Raw genomic sequence first — 6,729 nt, 5'->3', positions numbered from 1 at the left:
GGTGTCAGCCAATCACAGTGGGACAATTTAAATATCCACAACAATCCCAGTGTACATAAAAACCGTGTTTCTAGCGTTTTATCCGTTTAATGACATTTTAAACACCTGTTGGGGCGCAGCGTTAAAACAGGTAAATGTGGCCGTGGCGAATGTCGAGTTTTCCTCGTGTTGCTTCCTGCGGACTGTTACACGATAATTCGATTTCTCCGACGCACATGACGGTCCTGTGATCGGTGCTGATTAAAGCCGCCTCCCCCCCGAGCACCGTCCAATCCAACCCGGTCCAGACCTCCTCCGTCCAGACCTCCGCCCTCCACCGCCCGGTCCAACCCGGTCCAGACCTCCACCCTCCACCGCCCGGTCCAACCCGGTCCAGACCTCCATCGTCCAGACCTCCACCCTCCACCGCCCGGTCCTACCCGGTCCAGACCTCCACCCTCCACCGCCCGGTCCAACCCGGTCCAGACCTCCTCCGTCCAGACCTCCGCCCTCCACCGCCCGGTCCAACCCGGTCCAGACCTCCACCCTCCACCGCCCGGTCCAACCTGGTCCAGACCTCCACCCTCCACCGCCCGGTCCAACCCGGTCCAGACCTCCGCCCTCCACCGCCCGGTCCAACCCGGTCCAGACCTCCGCCCTCCACCGCCCGGTCCAACCCGGTCCAGACCTCCGCCCTCCACCGCCCGGTCCAACCCGGTCCAGACCTCCGCCCTCCACCGCCCAACCCGGTCCAGACCTCCACCCTCCACCGCCCGGTCCAACCCGGTCCAGACCTCCTCCGTCCAGACCTCCACCCTCCACCGCCCGGTCCAACCTGGTCCAGACCTCCTCCGTCCAGACCTCCACCCTCCACCGCCCGGTCCAACCCGGTTCAACATGCATCCGGCCCGCTGCATCCTGGCCGCCGCGGCGACTCTGGCCGCCTGGACGCTGTGCGCGGCGGGGCCTTTTCACGCACAGTGCAGGGTGCAATGGTGAGAAAAACTATTATTACATGACTTGTGCTTATTTGATTGTCTTTGTCAGTGTTTTGTAGTTTAATTTTCTTTTATTTTCTTATATTCTAAAGACTTTTATTTGGTTGAGAGGGAATTATAGTGACAATCTGGGTGTTTAATTAATTGTGGAATATCTAAGTGTGTTAATATTTCTGGTTCTATCAAATATGTTTGTGTATTTTCTGTTTGTTCAATTTATGGTTACTGTTAAAAAGTTATGTGAGTTATATATCACCGTCGGGTTAGTGGGTCGGAGACCTGGTTCCGTTCTCTTGAACACATGGCGTGGGCTGTAAGAGGTACGTGGGGTTGGTGCCCAGAATGTTATTTTTTATTATAAATGATGTACATATTAAGAATATTCTGTGTGTGCATGTTCTTATAATACTGTATATTGTAGAGAGAGGCGCAGGAAGGACGGAGACGCGATGTTCTGATGCGACTTCGCTCTTTGTGCAGAACAATACACGTGGTTAAGCGATCTCTTGGTGTCATCTCGTCATTTGCTGAAGAAGAAGCAACTGGAAATGTCATTTTTCAGTAATTAACCTAATTACTGTTAATTGTGTTAATATTCAGCGCGTTACTGCAGCGAAACAGTTTTCTTCGGGGAAATGCGAGACGTCTGTTTAATTCATGCTGATTGGCTGAGTTTGAATAAGACTTCACGTTAAGCCAATCAGAGGCAGAGGTGGGCGGGTCTTCACGCAAACACGCGCGAAAAGGAGAGACCGTGGAAATACGGACACGACTTTTCCCGTAATGGAATTACATCTGTGGCGGTAAATGTTAAAATGTGCGAGTAATTCAAATCTGACGAAACTCTCAGCGTCTCACTCTTCATCAAAACTAAGAAAAAGTAAGAATCACCATAAAACACTAAAAATGTTTTATTTGAACGATTTATTCATGTTTGTTGAGCGCACAACACAAGTTGTGCTACTTAAAAACTGACGAGTGAAAGATTTAATTCTCCGACGGGCGGGGCAACTGCTGCTCGCACCTGTAGCAGGGCGGGGCCTGGCGGAGCTGGGCGGGGCAGCTTCTGCTCGCACCTGTAGCAGGGCGGGGCCGGGCGGGGCCGGGCGGGGCAGCTTCTGCTCGCACCCGGAGCAGGGCGGGGCCGGGTCGAGCAGGGCGGGGCCGGGCGGAGCAGGACGGGGCCGGGCGGCGTGTACGTAGCGGCCTGGTGAGGCTTTAATGCGTTATAACTGCTTACTGATCACAACACGGGACACGTAAAGCTGGCATGTTTCACGTAGACGACGTACATTATCATCCGAAGCAGCGTGATGGTTTTATATTAACGCTGGGCTAAGAGAGAAACATATTTCCTATTATATGAGTATTATACAATATTATACAAGAAAGTGTCAGCAGCACATGAAAAAAGTCCCCCTCAGGAATTAGTCCTGAAATTTTTACTGTCTAATGTCCCCCCCCAACAACAACTCTGATCGGCGTCTCCAGTTCAGGACTCCGCCTGGTCTCACTGGTGAAAGGGGTGGAACAGAGAGCAGGTTTCCACTAGATGGCAGCATTAACATTGCAATCTCTCTCGTGTGTGTGTGTGTGTGTTTATAGGTACTTCGGCGTCCCCTGCAGGACAGTACGTTCTGCTCTGGTGACACAGATTACGAAGTGGAGGTCGACCTCCAGCTGTGCTCGGGGAGGCGAGACGTGCCTGTATAAAGTAGGGAACGTGTGATGGTGTTGGCTGTGATGAGTGTACCAGGGTGTTTGAACGTCCCATCTTCTCGATCGGTTCCGCCCTCCAGTTGCAGTCGGACTCCGCCCACTTTATCACGGCGAAGCACGCCAGCCCCGTGACGGGACACGTGGACGACCTCACCTTCCGCCTGGTCTCCAGCGACCTCTTCACCCGCTGCAGAGTAGCGGTAAGTGGAGGAAACCCGTCGACAACTCTCACCGCCAACACTCTCTCACCACCAACTCTCACCGCCCAACACGCTCTCACCACCAACACGCTCTCACACCAAGCCAACACGCTCTCACCACCAACACTCTCACCACCAACACACGCTCTCACCGCCAACACGCTCTCACCACCAACTCTCACCGCCAACACTCTCTCACTACCAACACTCACCACCAACACTCTCTCACCACCAACTCTCACTGCCAACACACTCTCACCACCAACCTCTCTCACCACCAACACTCACCGCCAACACTCACCACCAACACGCTCTCACCACCAACACTCACCACCAACACTCTCTCACCACCAACACTCACCACCAACACGCTCTCACCACCAACACTCACCACCAACACGCTCTCACCACCAACACTCTCTCACCACCAACACGCTCTCACCACCAACACTCTCTCACCACCAACACTCTCTCACCACCAACACTCACCACCAACACGCTGTCACCACCAACACTCACCGTCAACACTCTCTCACCACCAACACTCACCACCAACACGCTCTCACCACCAACACTCACCACCAACACGCTGTCACCACCAACTCTCGCCACCAACTCTCACCGCCAACACGCTCTCACCGCCAACACTCACCACCAACACGCTCTCACCACCAACACTCACCACCAACACGCTCTCACCACCAACACTCACCACCAACACTCTCTCACCAACACTCTCTCACCACCAACACTCACCACCAACACTCTCTCACCACCAACACTCACCACCAACACTCACCACCAACACTCTCTCACCACCAACACTCTCTCACCACCAACACGCTCTCACCACCAACACTCTCTCACCACCAACTCTCACTGCCAACACGCTCTCACCGCCAACACTCTCTCACTACCAACTCTCACCACCAACACTCTCTCACCACCAACTCTCACTGCCAACACTCTCTCACCACCAACACTCACCACCAACACTCTCTCACCACCAACACTCACCACCAACACTCTCTCACCACCAACACTCTCTCACCACCAACACTCACCACCAACACGCTGTCACCACCAACTCTCACCGCCAACACGCTCTCACCACCAACACGCTCTCACCGCCAACACTCTCTCACCACCAACACGCTCTCACCACCAACTCTCACCGTCAACACTCTCTCACCACCAACACTCACCGCCAACACGCTGTCACCACCAACACTCACCGTCAACACTCTCTCACCACCAACACTCACCGTCAACACTCTCTCACCACCAACACTCACCACCAACACGCTGTCACCACCAACACTCACCACCAACACGCTGTCACCACCAACACTCACCACCAACACGCTCTCACCACCAACACGCTGTCACCACCAACACTCTCTCACCGCTAACACGCTCTCACCACCAACTCTCACCGTCAACACTCTCTCACCACCAACACTCACCACCAACACGCTCTCACCACCAACACTCACCACCAACACGCTGTCACCACCAACACTCACCACCAACACGCTCTCACCACCAACACGCTGTCACCACCAACACTCTGTCACCACCAACACTCACCGCCAACACGCTCTCACCACCAACACTCACCACCAACACGCTCTCACCCACCAACACTCACCGCCAACACGCTCTCACCGCCAACACGCTCTCACCACCAGCTCTCACTGCCAACACTCACCACCAACACGCTCTCACCGCCAACATGCTGTCACCGCCAACACGCTCTCACCACCAACACTCACCACCAACACTCTCTCACCACCAACACGCTCTCACCACCAACACTCACCACCAACACGCTCTCACCACCAACACTCTCTCACCACCAACACGCTCTCACCACCAACACTCACCGCCAACAAGCTCTCACCACCAACACGCTCTCACCACCAGCACATTCTCACCGCCAACACGCTGTCACCGCCAACACACTGTCACCACCAACACGCTCTCACCACCAACACTCACCACCAACACGCTCTCACCACCAACACGCTCTCACCGCCAACACGCTCTCACCACCAACACTCACCACCAACACGCTCTCACCACCAACACTCACCACCAACACGCTCTCACCACCATCACTCACCACCAACACTCACCACCAACACGCTCTCACCACCAACACTCACCGCCAACACTCTCTCACCACCAACACGCTCTCACCACCAACACTCTCTCACCACCAACACTCACCACCAACACTCTCTCACCACCAACACGCTCTCACCACCAACACTCACCACCAACACTCTCTCACCACCAACACTCACCACCAACACGCTCTCACCACCAACACTCTCTCACCACCAACTCTCACTGCCAACACGCTCTCACCACCAACACTCTCACCACCAACACACTCTCTTACCACCAACACGCTCTCACCGCCAACACGCTCTCACCACCAACTCTCACCGCCAACACGCTCTCACCACCAACACTCACCACCCAACACTCTCTCACCACCAACACTCACCACCAACACTTACCACCAACACTCTCTCACCACCAACACTCTCTCACCACCAACACTCACCACCAACACGCTCTCACCACCAACACTCACCACCAACACTAGCCACCAACACTCTCTCACCACCAACACTCACCACCAACACGCTCTCACCACCAACACTCTCTCACCACCAACTCTCACTGCCAACACGCTCTCACCACCAACACTCTCTCACCACCAACACACGCTCTCACCGCCAACACGCTCTCACCACCAACTCTCACCGCCAACACTCTCTCACTACCAACACTCACCACCAACACTCTCTCACCACCAACTCTCACTGCCAACACACTCTCACCACCAACACTCTCTCACCACCAACACTCACCGCCAACACTCACCACCAACACGCTCTCACCACCAACACTCACCACCAACACTCTCTCACCACCAACACTCACCACCAACACGCTCTCACCACCAACACTCACCACCAACACGCTCTCACCACCAACACTCTCTCACCACCAACACGCTCTCACCACCAACACTCTCTCACCACCAACACTTTCTCACCACCAACACTCACCACCAACACGCTGTCACCACCAACACTCACCGTCAACACTCTCTCACCACCAACACTCACCACCAACACGCTCTCACCACCAACACTCACCACCAACACTCTCTCACCAACACTCTCTCACCACCAACACTCACCACCAACACTCTCTCACCACCAACACTCACCACCAACACTCACCACCAACACTCTCTCACCACCAACACTCTCTCACCACCAACACTCACCACCAACACGCTCTCACCACCAACACTCTCTCACCACCAACTCTCACTGCCAACACGCTCTCACCGCCAACACTCTCTCACTACCAACACTCACCACCAACACTCTCTCACCACCAACTCTCACTGCCAACACTCTCTCACCACCAACACTCACCACCAACACTCTCTCACCACCAACACTCACCACCAACACTCTCTCACCACCAACACTCTCTCACCACCAACACTCACCACCAACACGCTGTCACCACCAACTCTCACCGCCAACACGCTCTCACCACCAACACGCTCTCACCGCCAACACTCTCTCACCACCAACACGCTCTCACCACCAACTCTCACCGTCAACACTCTCTCACCACCAACACTCACCGCCAACACGCTGTCACCACCAACACTCACCGTCAACACTCTCTCACCACCAACACTCACCACCAACACGCTCTCACCACCAACACTCACCACCAACACGCTGTCACCACCAACACTCACCACCAACACGCTGTCACCACCAACACTCACC

The sequence above is a fragment of the Denticeps clupeoides genome, chromosome 2 (genome assembly GCF_900700375.1).
Source record: "Denticeps clupeoides chromosome 2, fDenClu1.1, whole genome shotgun sequence".
Classification (NCBI taxonomy): Eukaryota; Metazoa; Chordata; class Actinopteri; order Clupeiformes; family Denticipitidae; genus Denticeps; species Denticeps clupeoides.
Note: the sequence above shows the minus strand (reverse complement) of the source record.